The sequence below is a fragment of the Zootermopsis nevadensis genome, unplaced genomic scaffold, assembly GCF_977971745.1.
Source record: "Zootermopsis nevadensis isolate Lab colony 2312 unplaced genomic scaffold, Znev_1.0 Znev_ptg000024l, whole genome shotgun sequence".
NCBI lineage: Eukaryota > Metazoa > Arthropoda > Insecta > Blattodea > Termopsidae > Zootermopsis > Zootermopsis nevadensis.
In genome coordinates this window covers 2,819,393-2,836,928 of record NW_028259156.1, presented here as the reverse complement: position 1 = coordinate 2,836,928, position 17,536 = coordinate 2,819,393, and the positions used below count along the sequence as shown (strand labels likewise).

The following is a 17,536-nucleotide window of genomic DNA, read 5'->3' as shown; positions in this document are numbered from 1 at the left end:
TTGGATTATTTTCATTCTAGTTTTGTAAGAGATCGGCAAGTTGCTAAGGCAACACAATTATTCCTCTTTGATTAAATAATTCCTGATTCCCTGGCTCAGGCCAGCGATTTCAAAGCTTGGAGTCGTGGCCTAATTATAATTCATATAAATTACTAAAATAAAATACCACGTTAAAACAAAGACACGAATTAACAGAAAAATATATTTCTTATTCAAAGACACTGTGAGTAGATTTCTGCACCTTTCTGTTACAATAAATAAATATATATATTTGAATTTGTATCCCTAGATGTTACGATAAATTTTAGAAGCCTCTCGGGTGTAACGTCTTATAGACCAGCATGCAAGTTCCGACATTTCGGACACTATATTGTGTCCGTATTCAGAGCTTGAGATGTTCCTCCGAAACGTCGGCATCTACCTACAAGTACACGCAGAGTTACAAACAAAGAAATTAACATTTGAAATTGTATTGTTTCGCCACAGGAAGTCCGAGATTATAAATTGTTATCACATTATTATGGCTTTCATAAAGGAGTGTTTGATGTAAGTTACAAGGTGTAGCAAAACGAATTTCTATTAGGACAAACTGCCTTCAGGCCGAGATTCAGATACGAGGTCTCCTTAGTAAGAAATAGGAATGCTAAGTCTTTAACCTTAAATTTTCCTTAGTAGTGAATGTATTAGTTACGTATTAAAGATACCAGCAAATTCAAAATGGAGACTGACGTGAAATCAGTTTTAGAAGTTCGCCTATTTATTTAGTTTTCCCTAAATTACTAAGTAGATGGCTAAGGGAAACCGATTTAACCCTACGCATTATTATTGTTTGGTGTTTGTATTTCTACAGACCACAGTTTGGTTGACTACACCACTATTGAAACGTCGAGAATTTAAGGTCTCACAGTGATGTTGGTCTTCTAAGTAATAACAAGGTCTGGATTTTTACGTAGATGTAAACATTTCGGAGGAATATACTACATCCATTTACATCCATAAAGATTCAGACAGTTCCACGTTTAGTCATATTTGACGAAAATCCATGCAGCCTTCATCGATCGGACGGACAGAACAATTTAAAACAGACGCTCCGTAGAGATTTGAACGCGTGTGAAGGTGTCAAACTCTGAATCGATGAAACGTCAGGTAACTTAAACATGCTTGAGAAATTTTGATTGATGTTCGATGAGCTCAACATACAATTACCTCTCGCTGGGAGACCTGGGCTCTACTCAACGATATTTGTATGCTTGTATCCAACATGAGAGTATGACTTAACAATTAATATTTATTATTTACTTCGCTCCGAAACATACCGTTATAGGATAACAATGAAAGGAACAAGTCTGGCTACGTGTTACTCCATTTCAACTTTTTATGCTCGGTACGTTTTCCATGTAAATAGACTGCAATCAAGCATATAAGCATGAAACTGTGTTTTATATATGGCTTTTAGTTCATTCAGCAATCCTGTTGACAGCTCAAACTATACAGCGTTCGAATGAGTATACGATAGTAAATAATGAATTGGAGAATACAAGGAAGGAAGCGGTCGTGGCCTAATTACGTTATAATCCCGACATTTACAGATGGACGGAGGAAAACCACGGAAACCACAGTAAGGACAGGTGGTTTCTGAGCCGAGATTTGAAGCTGGGTACTCAGTAATACGAATCAGGTGTGATAACCACTCAGTCATCACATTTATTGATTATTATTATTATTAGTGTTCTGTCTTATGACAGGTCCATATATTATGAACAGGATCCTTCCAACCCCTTCAGGTTGTCAGGGACCTGCTCATACATATATACATTCTTGGCAGAGATGATCAGAAGTGGTTTGCCATTGCCTTCTTCTGTGTGTGTGTGATTGGAGTAATTGTTGGGATGCCACGGAGAAACCGGGGAAGCCCCCGGAGGAAAACTCCGTGATACCTAGACCACGGCCTTGCCCAACACAAGTTATAAATCTGAGCACCATGGGGAATTGAACCCGGGACCCCAGTATTACAAGGCTAGTGTTCTGACCGCTAGACCACCGTGGCGGCTATTTATTGATACTGTTGTTTTAATACAGGGTGTCCCATTTAAAACTTAGAATGTTTGAGGCCGTAATTTCAGCTGTTTCGTCGCTGTATGACACAGACAAATAATTACTGTGTCCGTAAATCTTTTTTGCAGTCAGTATACTGTTGTCTTATTAGGTATTTCCTTGTCAATAAACGAACTGCTAAATGCTACACTAACAACAACAAATGAATTCGTTACGAAGGCATTTTTGTGAATGGATAAGTTTCTTGCTAGTTCAAACACATGTTCGCAACGGTACATATTTTGAGCATCTGGCATGAGAAGCAGCGTAGTAACTAGGGTGACCTTGACTCGAATATCAGGGAGAATATATTACACTCGGGCGGACCTACCTCTGATTCAATTTTTGGTATTTTTGGGTTACGTTTTGAATGGTACACTCTTTATGGATTACATAAATATTTTTAAGGGCATTGCACTTGTAATGATTACAAAACACTGCAACTGATATAATACGGTATAGGGTAATACCAAATGTTCTGACGGTTATTTCTGAAACTTGATATTTCTGAGTCTGGGACCTCGGCCCCAGTTATGGCCGGTGACTGATTATAGATTAGAATTAAAATAGATAAAAGAAAGTTTTACTCCGTTCTGGTAATATATTTTCCAAATGCATTCTTTACCTTATTAGTGTTTAGGTTCATTTATTAAAGATTCAAATACATTATTGCAAAGCTAATGACACTACCGATATCGTACTGAATATTTTCCTTGTAATTCGTCACATACTCACGAATTCAAAGAAAAAAGTTTAAAATAAAGCTGAAGACATTCTTAAGGTTTGTATATTACATGATCACGTTTGCTCACACGCTTATAACATAATACCAGAACTACATTTAATTTCTATAAAAGATTTAAGTATTTCTTAATTAGCTGAGTAACGATCAGCTTCTTAAGAAGGTATTACACATGATGACTGTTGCACGATGACCGGTTTTGTGTATACTGGGCAGATATAAAACAAAATCAATTTCGCCTCACAGGGTTAAGCTTAAATGTAAACCCACAGCTTAAAATGTAGACCCATTGCTTCAAATGTATACCACAGCTGTAAATGTAGATCACATGTAAACCCATACATAAAATTACAACAAAAACCTTGTGTCGATTTCGGAGGTGAAATATATTGACGAACATATCGAAAGACATTGCATTATTATAAATTCTGAATTGAATTAAATTTAATATACGCTGCTTGTGCAAGAAACGCTTAAATACACAGAATCTGTCTTTTAGTTTATTTATTTAGTGTTCTGTCTGACGACAGGTCCATATGAACAGGATCCTTCCATCCTTTTCTCGGACTGGGACCTGTCCATATACGTTCTTGGCAGGTGATCCAGAAGTGGTTTGCCATTGCCTTCTTCTGTGTGTGAATGGAGTAATTGTTGGGATGCCACGGAGGAAAACTCCGTGTTGCCTAGACCACGGCCTTGCCCAACACAAGTTATAAATTCGGGCACCGCCGGCAATCGAACCCGAGACCCCAGGATTACAAGGCCAGCGTTCTAACCGCTAGACCAGAATCTGTCTTAGAAACGTCTTTATCTAATAATCCTGATTTGTTTATCTATTTATTATTCTACTTTGCTTTATAACCAGAGTACTGAAGACAGAATGTCGGTTACATTACTGAAACAACGGACAGAAGTCACGTGGTTCCATCATCTCGTATTCCTTTCAAAAAATTCTACGATATTTCTTTCCACCGCCTAATCATTCTGTTCACGACAAAGCTGTTAGTGTGAACCATCGCTATCGACAGACGTTTTGGGCCGGATGACACAGGCTAGAACAGATGGTCGACCCTACATCATCCCTAGAACTTATTTCCGCGGGCTTCCCATCCGAATACAGCGTTCGCCACGTCTCACTGTGAACTAGGCTCAGCAGGTGTCGATGTAATGAACGGGGCCCGCTGAGTTAGCTTCAACAACGGGAAAAACACTCGTTGTTTTATTTATGAATGGTTTAAGGTGTGCCAGTTGGTGTGTACAGACTCCCGCTAAGAAGCAATGGGAGTTCACTAGGATGGTTGTATTTTGTTACCATAAATTTTAATGCAGGAATAAAACATTAGCAATTCTCTAATGAACAAATATCGAAACTGATGATAAATTCTTACCACTCGAGAGGGAATTATCTCGGTGACTGTCTATAGGTATTTCAGGTGTGGGAAACGATGGTTTTCTAGACAGGTTATAACTGCTATAGAACAAACGAGGGACATGCCATCTAGCGTTGAATAGGGAGAAGACTGTAAGACGTGAAATGTGATGAATTTTGGAATATCTTGGTCTTCACAGTGGTTTCATATAGAGACCTCCAGAAAACCACAAAAAAAAATCTAACTCCGGATCTCCCAAATTCAAAACTAATCAGTTATGGTGGGTTTATAATTTACGTCGTAATAAGAACAACACTGTTGGGAAACAGTCTGACCCCAAATTATAACATTTGTGTACATAATTACCATAACACACACTACGTAATTCAATTCAATTCAATTCAATTAATTTATTTACGTGTTTGCCAACAGCAAGAAGCCAATAACAGGCAAACACTGATAATACATACAATAATAGTGAAATAAAAATTAAAAATTAAAAATCTTACACAAACGGATTAACTAAACTTATAAATATACAGTATTAAATATAACTGTCAAGTACAGGCAAACCCAAAATAGAAACAATATTAACACAGAGCAAAAAATGAAGGAATATAAATAAAAACAAAATAATCCACGTAGGGAACACTAATATAATTGTAAAACTTTAAAAAATATAAAAAGACAGATAACCAAGCTAGATCATTTCCCTTGTTGAGAACGTTCGCTCAAGGGAGACAATGTTTGTGCTAAATACGTCCAAATAATAATAATAATAATAATTATTATTATTATTATTATATTAGCCACATAGAAGCCTATCCTATCAAGTAACAAAGATTCTGTCGTCAACTTATTTGTAATTATTAAAGTAGTATCAAGTATATTTATAAAATAATTTTCAGTTTATGATTTATCACCATTCCCATGACAGAAATTCGCATCGATGTAATGGAAATAATAAGCTTCTATGTCCAACTCGTTCACTGATAAAGCTTTTATGTTACAAATAGGAACACCGTTATCTCGAGATCAGTTCCTTATTTGGTTCCGTGTTTATCTTATTGTCTGGAAGATAAATGGTACTTGCACCTTAGAATTCTCCAGTCGATAATTGCCCTCACCTGCTTCTCTGCTTGATGAGCGAGCTGAAAGTACTCAACGAAAACTATGTTGTAGTTCACGTCTGAATTTTTCCACGCAAAGGTAAGCGAGCCTCGTAGAACACAGAAGATATTCTCTCGTCATGAGCAATCATTTCAGTCAACTAATGCATAATTAACGCTCGTATATACTAGACTGCTTGTTTTGAAGTATTTAAAAAGCGATTACCGAATTTCCTCGATTTTAAGACACCATCTATTGTAAGATTGATTTAGTAATAGACGCCAAACAGATTCTTAGATAAAATCAACCCACCCGGATTTCAGTAATGTTAAAGTTTTAAAAAAACCCTCTTAAAATCAAAAAAAAAAATACGGAAAAGTGACTATTATTATATTGTAATGTCCACTTTTAATGTCATGAAACTTAGTGACTCTAGTTAAAATCGTGGAACAACGTTACTGTAAAATTAATTAATTACGTCTAATGTTAGGATTTTATTTTCGGAATGAAATCGTCCTTGGATTCCCGTTGAGTGTTTATATTCTTGGCTTCATGAAATTTTGTTTTACAAATTTATATAATTATTGAAGTATAAAAATTATAAAAGTGCCAACCACAGAATCACTGAGGTCTGTAACTCTGTAAATGATTTGAATCTGACGTGGCCTACAGAAAAATAACTTTAATAAAACTTCGTATGCAATATTCAGTAAGAGTCGCAGATTTTAGGTGTGGTAGGGACCAGCGAAATACATTAATAAATTGCTGGTTAAGGAAATGGATTTTCTGAGATGGACAAACTTTCAAAATATGAGAAATTATTACAGTAGATGATAAACCATATATTATAGATAGATCTGTTATAGAAAACAAGGATTATTAAAAAAACTAACTCTCTGGACATCATCTATTGTCTTAAATGTTGTTAAAAATATGACGATTCGGAGACTGGACTCTGTCTCCGTCCTATCTCCGGAGATATGGACTAGCTCAATCGATTATACCTAAGAGAGTAGGTTTTGCCTCAGGATGCAGACAGTTCAATCTCCGAAACGTCGCATTTTTAACAAAAATCATGACTATGGACATTTGTTTTTCGATTCGTATTAACAATTTTTGTCAAGTCACAATTAACAAATAAGAGTTTGTTTGTTTGTGAGTGTTGAGAACAATTGTATGCACATTTAGAGAGTATAGTAACATTTCAGTAACAGAGAAAATGTTAGTTTGATAGCAACATATGTTTTCAGGACAGACAGATTCTGTCATGTAACATTTATCAGCTTTAATATGTTTTCATGACTTATAAATAAGTCCAAAGCTTTTCGTCTGTTAATATCTGATTAAATTCGAGGAATGCTACCGTATCCATTTAAAATTTCAAACACAAGGTTAAAATGTATATAACTATAATTCTACATGTTATTTTAGATGGGTGTAAAATTTGGTCTCAAATCCTGGGAAGAGCGAAGATTGTGGGAATTTGAGAACAGGTTCTGACGAAAATACGAGGCGCGTCCACAAAGTAAGTTTCCCACTCGTCCCACAGCTAGCAAACCTTATATTGCGCGAAGCGACTGTGCGTACGTGATAGAGCAATGACGTAGCATGGCGCATGCACTAACGGAACTTCCCGCGTTCTCACAGTAGCATCGTTGCAGCTGTTGAAGATGGAGGTTCTTATTCCAGCTCCCGCCGACTGTGAAGTGCGGTCAGTGATAACGCTAGGCCGCACACGGCTCGACGGACAGCAAGTCTCCTGCAGGAGTTCAGCTGGGAGGTGTTTAATCATTCACCCTACAGCCCGGACCTCGCTCCCAGTGATTTCCATCTTTTCCTACACCTCAAGAAATTCCTGTCCGGTCAGCGTCAGCGTTTTGAGAATGACAGAGAGGCAGAGATGGTTGTCACACAGTGGTTCCAATCCCAGGCGGCAGACTTCTACGACACAGGTATTCAAAAGTTGGTCCCACGGTATGACCAATGTCTCAATTCCGGTGGCGAATATGTTGAAAAATAGCTGGACACTTGCTGTATCTGTTGCAATAAATATTTCCATGAAATTGTGTTTTGTATCTGTAAACGGCCCCAGGGAAACTTACTTTAAGGACGAGCCTCGTATGTTCACGTAAAAGGAGGAAATGATAGAACGTTCGATAAAACTGCATTATTAGAAGCGTCTTACTTTCACTCAATGATGATCAAATCAAAAAAAATTCAATGTATGGGACGTGTAGCACGGATGTTGAAGATGGCAAATGTATTTAAAATATTAACCAAATGATCTGTAAAAAGAGATAAATTGAAATATTTGGAATTATACGAGAGGATAATATTTGAAAATGATTTTGAGCTTTCACGGTGACTAAGTATAACAAATTGTTATCGGGCTATTTAGCTTGTCAAATGGTTAGGAGACGAGAAAAGTAACTTGTTGGGAACCATCTTCATCTTGAAGTCTTTAGTACCCTGAGGATGAGGACGAGGGTGGTTCTTAAAACGTTGGATTTCGCCTTTCAACCACCTGACGCGGCTGGTAGTTCTAGAACAACTCATTATATTATTATAATGGGTTATAAAGAATTCTTAGTGGACTCATGTGGTTAGAATAAGTGACGGACGCTTTTGAACACATTAATGAACCCTCGTTTTCTACAAAAATCACTTATTTACTGACTACTGGAGTGACTATTATCAAAGTATGGACTCCGCTGTATAGAGACATAAGTTGATTCCCGTTGTTTAATGATTTCGAATCTGTTTTTATATTATGTCATTTTTTGGGTTGGTTACTTCGAGTAATCTAATTTCAAGGCCACTGATAATTAAATGGTTTGAAAAATTCAATATTCATTGGTCTATAGATTTAGTTGTAAATTGTTTATATTATTGTTTATTACGTAGCTTTATTAAAATCGATAAGTTTTAGCTTATAAATGTAATTGATGAAGTGAGCATTATTTTTAGAAACTACGTAAATCCACACATCAGACATCCAGAATTGTTTTGGAGGAACGTTGGTTTCTACCTACAAGTACACAGGTCGTTATAACCCATAAGAACAACAACATCCTAACCACGATTAAAACATCTTATATAGATTCTTGAACTCGAGTATAACAGCTGAAGTAGATCATCTGTTGACACAGTTCCAATGAACGCTGATTCTATTGGTGGATTCTGAATTCTGATGCTGGCGTGATATACTAATTTATGAAAGAACTTTACAATTACCAGTTTGTGGTAATCTAAAAGAGAATGACTAGCTTTTCAGTCAAAGAACCAGGGTCTTCGAGTATATAAACATGCCCCTCAGTCCGATCGCCTGGACTGAGCCACTCGTCAGGTGGTAGCCTGCCTACCTGATGGCAACAAGCGAGAAGTAAACCATGGCGAACATCCTTTCTGGTGCTGTTGCGTGGACCAGAGTCCGTTTAGCCATCCGCCAGCTGACACATACACAACTCCCAGCTGACCGACGTGTCTCTTACTAAACGTACCTTTGCCTACGTAATTAGCTGCTTCGATAGAGAAGAGTCATTCTTCAGAGGGCAATAGTCATTCGGCTCGTATATTGTACACCTTCTATGGACCCGAATGTTAATCACAGCGTTTACAAGAGCGATACAAGATTTCTAGATGTAACAACCTATAAGACACATATTTTTTCAGTAGTTAACATCACTAACGGAAAGCTGACTTTGTGCATTCTGATTTTAAAGTGATATGTCGTCTCACTGGACCAGTGAAAGAATTTAACTCCGCTTTCGGAAGAGAATAAATACTATCTGAGATCCTGGAGTATAGACAATTAATAACGTCATTAAATTCTTGTGGAGAACAATACTTGTTATTCTTATTATTGGAATTCTAATGTCCCCCACCACACGAATAGTCGACCCATATTTTAAATCTAAAATTTCTTGACGATGGTGATGAGTCATTTGAATAACAATTTTTTTGGATATTATCTGTGGTCTAGTAAATAAAATATAAAACGTAAAACGACGTTTCGGAGATGGGGATCTATCTCCGTCTAATGCAATGGTATTCAACCTTTTTTGTTCGTGTACCCCCAAATATAATTTCTCTTCAACTTTGTACCCCCAAAGTTGTTGGTATATAATTCAAGTTATACATAGTATATAATCTACATCTAAAATAAATTAAATAAATTACATTACTGATTATTCAGTGTTTATCGTAAAATAATATATATATTTTTTTAAATTTTACGTACCCCCTAAGATATCTTCGCGTACCCCCAGATATAATTTCTCTTCAACTTTGTACCCCCAAAGTTGTTGGTGTATAATTCAAGTTATACATAGTATATAATTACTTATAAAATAAATTAAATAAATTACATTACTGATTATTCAGTGTTTATCATAAAATAATATATATATATATTTTTAAATTTCACGTACCCCCTAAGATGTCTTCGCGTACTCCAGGTTGAATACCACTGATCTAATGGATTGTAACAAACAAACCGCGAGCCCAAAACACATCCTATCTTGAGTATCCCCTTTTCCCCCATCTCGTAAAACCACGTGACATTGAGTACCGGAAACCACAGATGGCCCTTATGAACTGTATGATATAATCTAATCTTATGTAGACCGATTTCAGATCCATGTGATTCAGGTTGGCGTGACATTTAATTATGGAGATAGAACGAATATTCATTTCATTGTCACATTTGCATTTACTGACAATACGTAATATAAGGTCGGTTAATACATAATTTTTGTAATAAGACAAAATTTTATAAAATAAAAATTTTTAAATGTTTTTCTTACGTATATTTATTTCATTCAATATTGTTTTTGGAGTACAGTCCGGAAAATGTGAAGATTAGAATACTTATTACGTAAAATAAACATATTTTTTCTAAATTTTAGTTTGATGTTTGGCAAGTTAACAAAATGCATCTAATAAACCCCGATTAACCAAGGCAATAAAATAATTAACAGAATGACAATTCTCTGATTCTTTAATGTTGTATTGGTATAAGAGTCGAAAGTAGGAAGACATTGTATATTTAGATAACTGGCGAAGATGATTTCCTCTGGGATGTTACACCGTGTAGTCTGTTAGACGTTTGCCTATGTTTCAGGGGTGTTTACCTTCATCAAGACGGAAGAATGGGCCTACTTTTAAAGGTAAACTTCTACCAGACTACAAGTCACAGCATTCCAAAGAGCAGCCATCTTCATACTCGTGAGAATCTAAAATCTCACGTAGATAACTGGTCTTTGTTATAAGTAACGTATGAAGGTTCAGAATTTTCCATGTGTCTCGTGGATAATTACAGGTCTCAGCGACCGCGCGGTCTGAGGCGTAAGACACTGTGACCCTGGGTTCGAATCTCACTTAAGGCATGGATTTTCGTCTGCGTTTTTCTGTGTCGTGCTGTCCTGTGTACATGTAGAGGCCTTGCGAGGGGCTGCTCACTCGTCCAAGGAGTCCTACCGAATGTCTAAAATATCAATAAACCCCCAAAAGGAGGAACTTATGCTCAACCAGGATCATGGATAATTGAAATGCGAAGATCCTTTGTACATTATCTGTATTTTAGATGCAGTATATTTATTCAGAAATGTAATTATTATTATAATGAAAACTATTGTCCAGAGGAATCTATAATTCCATAAAAGGTTCGTGAGCTTCAGTGCTGAAATATTCTTAGGAGTTTTCTTCGTAAATTAACAATTTGGAGACTGAAGAGCAATTGATTTGGATAATTAATTAAAGTCTTAATCCCCGATGATATAAACGCATTTTACACATATTATTTCTAGATAACACCACAACATGAACACAATTTTTTAAGAAGTTTAAATTTCAAATTAGAAGCAGATTGTTTTTAAGACAGGCTCATATTTCTTCAGGATTTTATCGATTTTAAAGCGCCTCTTAATAGATTTTTTCAGGAAAACAGGATCTATATAGATTCTTAGACGCCATCAAATGTAAGACGTACCCTCATTTAAGAAAATTTAAATTTTTAAAAAAAATCGTGTCTTCAAATAGAAGAAATACGGTAAATTTTCTGTAAGTGAAATTATTTTTTACTATGAAAAACTAATAAATTGTATATGTACAGTTAGGATATCACTACAGTCTTTTATGAAAGTTTATTCCTTACACATAATTAAAATAAAATAACATTTAACCTCGTAATTTTATTACAGAAATAAACACTAATTCGTCTCAGTCACCATTAAAATCAATGCTGAGTTCCGTTTTGTCTAGTCAAATTAAGTGTCTGATCTCATGCCTGTTCCGAAACATGCGATTGAATTGTTCCTGTACTGGAGGGAGGAGAGTGTGTTAGTAACGGTACCGTCATTACGTAACGAGACACACAAGTGGACTATGCCAAGAAAAGCAGTCATCGGCAGTAACAGCGCAGGTACGTAGTAGCGAGGCCGAGGCATGCAGACCTCAGGCGAGGAGGCCAGGCCTACTTATGCAAATTACTGACTCGCGTCTTAGCTCACCGCTCGTCAGCGTGGAATGTCCAACAGTTTCCACTTCACTGTTCTGCCGTACATTCGTTCAAGGTTGATTTTTTCATAAGTCATTTAACGATGCTGTATTAACTACTAAGACTAAAAATAAGTGTCTGTGCTGTTGTTTCACAAGTAACAACAGACAACATTATGGTTTTATGTGTTATATTCTTAATAATTCTTTAAAATGATTAAAGTTTCGATTCTATATAATATTATTAAAACAAAGCCTTTCCTCTGGAACACCTTACTATCTCGTTTAGAACAAATAATAATGTTTTCAGGCCACGATACATAAACCTAAATATCTCAAGTCATTTTTTAACTAGTATTATCTGCATAAAATAAATTAATACATGGTGGATGGTGTTTTTTCCTTGAGAATCTCTCAGTCTGTCAGCTGGTCAAGGAATTATCTGTCTCTTAAGGGTTCCTTAAAAAATCCAAAAATTTCAATCTGTTCCTAGTACGTTCAATAAAGTTCCTACATGAACACCCTTTTCTCTAATACGAAATTTAATATTATTGTTTCATTTATAACTAACACTTTTACGTAGTCTCTTCTGCTCAGGTTTGCAAAAAAAAAATAATAACATTTCTCATTGGGCACATTAAATGTATTGAGTTTCTCATATCATGACTTACTTAGAAAATACAAAATTATCAAAGCTCAAATTTCTGTAACGGAATACGATTTAAAGGTAATAAGTAAAGTAAAGTTTGTCCCACTATACGCCATGTAGGCGATTGGGGGTAGAGGGGGTATAGCTCCTCTCTTCCTTGACCTCTGCACTAGATGGGGGGGTGAGTGGTCAGCATCACGCCCCGGCCGGATTTACTCCCAGGAAAGGAACCCGGTACCCATTGTAGAGGAGGCTGGGTGGGCCCCAGAACCGGTCTGGACGCAGAGGCTAGAGGAAAAATCCTCTGCCCCCGTCGGGAATCGAACCCCGGTCGTCCAGCCCCCCAAAAAAGAGGGCACAGACACAAAGCCCAAAGTATTCTACGCTCTATGTCTAAACTCTAAGCAGAGCTCCAGCAAAGTCTTCGTCCACTGAATGCAGATGACTGCGTCTTTATATCACATTGTCATTTGTGCGGGCAAACAGCATTCCTCTGCCAGCAACCGAGGTCTAGTCAGGCCGCACGTATACTAACCAATTAGCCTACACTTCGTCATTACATCTACTGACGTCTACAAAAATAGCTCTGCACCTCTCGAGACTGCTTTATAACCTCGCGCGACTTGGCGAGAACATTACAAAATCGAGAAAACTGAAGGAACGATAAACCTAGTTTGTCAACAAATGTTGTTCTTACATTTTTATTTATTATTTAGTGTTCTGTCTGACGACAGGTCCAAATGAACAGGATCCTTCCATCCTTTTCTCGGACTGGGACCTGTTCATATACGTTCTTGGCAGATGATCCAGAAGTGGTTTGCCATTGCCTTCTTCTGTGTGTGAATGGAGTAATTGTTGGGATGCCACGGAGGAAAACTCCGTGTTGCCTAGACCACGGCCTTGCCCAACACAAGTTATAAATTCGGGCACCGCCGGGAATCGAACCCGAGACCCCCCAGGATTACAAGGCCAGCGTTCTAACCGCTAGACCACCTCATCTTATTATTATTTAGTGTTCTGTCTGACGACAGGTCCATATGAACAGGATCCTTCCATCCTTTTCTCGGACTGGGACCTGTTCATATACGTTCTTGGCAGATGATCCAGAAGTGGTTTGACATTGCCTTCTTCTGTGTGTGAACGGAGTAATTGTTGGGATGCCACGGAGGAAAACTCCGTGTTGCCTAGACCACGGCCTTGCCCAACACAAGTTATAAATTCGGGCACCGCCGGGAATCGAACCCGAGACCCCAGGATTACAAGGCCAGCGTTCTAACCGCTAGACCACCGTGGCCATCATTTATTTATTTAGTGTTCTATCTGACGACAGGTCCATATGAACAGGATCCTTCCATCCTTTTCTCGGACTGGGACCTGTTCATATACGTTCTTGGCAGAAGATCCAGAAGTGGTTTGCCATTGCCTTCTTCTGTGTGTGAATGGAGTAATTGTTGGGATGCCACGGAGGAAAACTCCGTGTTGCCTAGACCACGGCCTTGCCCAACACAAGTTATAAATTTGGGCACCGCCGGGAATCGAACCCGAGACCCCAGGATTACAAGGCTAGCGTTCTAACCTCTAGACCACCTCATCTTATTATTATTTAGTGTTCTGTCTGACGACAGGTCCATATGAACAGGATCCTTCCATCCTTTTCTCGGACTGGGACCTGTTCATATACGTTCTTGGCAGATGATCCAGAAGTGGTTTGCCATTGCCTTCTTCTGTGTGTGAATGGAGTAATTGTTGGGATGCCACGGAGGAAAACTCCGTGTTGCCTAGACCACGGCCTTGCCCAACACAAGTTATAAATTCCGGCACCGCCGGGAATCGAACCCGAGACCCCAGGATTACAAGGCCAGCGTTATAACCGCTAGACCACCACAATGATTAAATTTCTAAGACTGAAATGGGGTGGACACGCAGAACGCATAGAAGACATTGATAAATATGTACATAAAATGAACTTGAGGATCTCACGAAAACATATATTTTCTTGAGACAATGACTGTCCTGAACCCATACCAATAAATTATTTGTTACGCGACCATACAAAGACATTAACGAACGAATTAATTTTTTAAGTATGTAGCATTATTCTATAATTCTATATTTTAAGCTTGCTTACAATCTCACTGATACGATTAGACAGGGATATCTCAACGATGAGAAGATTAAAACAATACAACGCCCTTAATTAACTTTTATGTAAATAGAAGAGCTCCGGACAGATATTAAAATTTGAAAATATAGGATTTGAGACTTTCGAGGAGAGGATAATCAACAAAACGAACCCTGATGATGGGGACAGAGTTGGTTCCCGAAACGTCGGTTTACTACTGTAACCAGTTGACGCGGCTGATTGCTCGAGAAGATTTTATTATTCCTTGAAAACGTCTGGGTCTCTGCATGATGACGTCAGATGTTTAAGGGACGATCGCTAGCTCAAACGTAACGTGCTCTCTGGATTGTTGGGTTTTTGAACTTTGTCCATCGTCTGATGTTATAAAACACAACATTTCGAAGACTGGATCAGTCCTCGTTTTCAGCTGTAGTGATGGGTTACCCACTCCCTGGGGTCCTTTACAACAAGCGAAGCTCATTCATTGAACATAACAATCAACCCTGAAGACAGTGACAGCATGTTCTTAAACGGCGTGAACCCAATAGATGAAGACGGTTGTCTGTTGGGTTATAGCGCCGTGTATTCTGTTATAAATTACCGTCGTTTCGGAGGTGCTTTCTGCTTCCATCTTCAGGACTACCAGACTACACAGCGAAACAACCTTACAACAGCCACCTTCTTACTGCTCGCAGTGAGAACCTCAAATCCTACAACCCAAAAGAAAATTGTTTAAACTCACATCACCATGAACGACTCAAATTCTAGAAAAGTTACATTTCCCAACGGCATTGGACGAGAGGAATAAATATATAGGTTATATCCATAGACAGTGCCACGGTGGTCTAGCGGTTAGAACGCTGGCCTTGTAATCCTGGGGTCTCGGGTTCGATTCCCGGCGGTGCCCGAATTTATAACTTGTGTTGGGCAAGGCCGTGGTCTAGGCAACACGGAGTTTTCCTCCGTGGCATCCCAACAATTACTCCATTCACACACAGAAGAAGGCAATGGCAAACCACTTCTGGATCACCTGCCAAGAACGTATATGAACAGGTCCCAGTCCGAGAAAAGGATGGAAGGATCCTGTTCATATGGACCTGTCGTCAGACAGAACACTACAAATAAAAAATAATAAATCCATAGACAGTGAGCCTGGAGACGTCCCGAATTACTTCCAACGATACCGTCCGCATTCTTGTGGATTCGCCCTCTCTTCACAGATATCAGGCACCAACACATAACAATCAATAGCAATAGGAGGTGAGTTTAGAGACAGGGAGATGAAATTCCATCCTGCCAAGTACCTGCCTATACGCAGATAGATTCTTCACAGTGAAGATTTTTCCAGCTCACTGATCTGTCAAACTACATCAGTTTTGAAATTGTAATTAAATTGAACCAATAGCGCTGTATGTATTCGAAGATTAAAGCAGATACGAATTCACATAAAACGCCTGAGGAAAACCTCGAGAATATTCGATCATAACAGCCGACAACATTGAAAGTCGCAGTCGAATTGTTGAATTGTTAGTACTCATACTTTGTTCAAAACTGGAGCCGGAGACTAGCTCGTGTTTTCTTTTCAGTCCGTCCTTGCAAATGCTTCTGTTAGTATCTGCCATTATATCACTACAGCTTCCTTCCAAACTTCTGCAAATTCATTATTTATTAATCATCCTATCACTTGCAGACTTTACTCTATAAACTTAAACTTCAGAGACAATCAAATCTAAAACTTCTTGACGATGGTGAAGAGTCAATTGAATAAAAATTTTCTTGTATATTATCCATCGTCTAGTAAATATAAAACGTAAAACGACGTTTCGGAGATGGGACTCTATCTCCGTCTTCAGTTTCCTACACAGTTGGGCCCACTAGATAGAGCTAATCCCTATCTCCGGACTTTTTCCTTGGATATTATCCATCGTCTAGTAAATATAAAACGTAAAACGACGTTTCGGAGATGGGACTCTATCTCCGTCTTCAGGTTCCTACACAGTTGGGCCCACTAGATAGAGCTAATCCCTATCTCCGGACCTAAGCTCTATCTAGTGGGCCCAACTGTGTAGGAACCTGAAGACGGAGATAGAGTCCCATCTCCGAAACGTCGTTTTACGTTATATATTTTATTTACTAAATGATGGATAATATCCAAGAAAATTTTTATTCAATTCAGAGACAATAAAAAATATCCCAACAGTTTAATTTTACTTTAAACATTTGTCATAAAGAGACTAGAAAGATCATCTCCTAGCAATGTGTATCAAAATATTTTCTCTGAAATGCAGCAGACTTTTACAATCTCCAGTGAGACACTTTATAAAACATAACCTATAACAAACATTAAAATAACAACGCTTTCAATATACTCGTCATCCGGGAGATTTTAGGCAGTTTTTACTTCAGTTAGAGTTTCAAGATACTTTTCACACCTCCGGCTAAAGTAGACGTGGTACTTAAAATAAGAGAAACTTCTGACAGAAGGTTGTCAGTGACTCTGTGGAGTGTGGACGACTAAATTGTCTCTTAAGTAATTATACCGCATTATCGCCTTCTTCGTGAGGTATTATAGTGGTTATACACTCTTTCCTTGGAATACAAGCTAATTAACCCTAAAGGGAGAATACGGATTCCGTGTATATTAGAAAACGGTGTTCAGAGAAATGAAGGGAGTAAGTGCAGGAATGAGGTTACTATATATCGTAAATTACACATTCAAACAGATATTGCCTAACTCCACGATGTCCTTCAGAAGTTAATACCCAAATACACAAAACATCCCCCGTGTTCGATGAAATCCAAATATTCATTAATCCCTACATTCAGTCAGACGAATCCAATCCACGCACTTTAATCCTGTTTTCCCAAGACATCTATTTTAATATTATCATCTCATCTTACGCTGAGTAGTTATTTCCTTCACGATTTCCCACCAAATTTTGTACAAATTTCTA

General features: G+C 37.9%; 1 protein-coding gene across 1 annotated transcript in view; it reads left to right on the top strand.

Moving 5' to 3' along the window:
- m (zona pellucida domain-containing protein miniature) overlaps nt 1-17,536 on the top strand; it is a 174,256-nt gene that overhangs the window by 72,782 nt on the left and 83,938 nt on the right. The window lies entirely within an intron of this gene.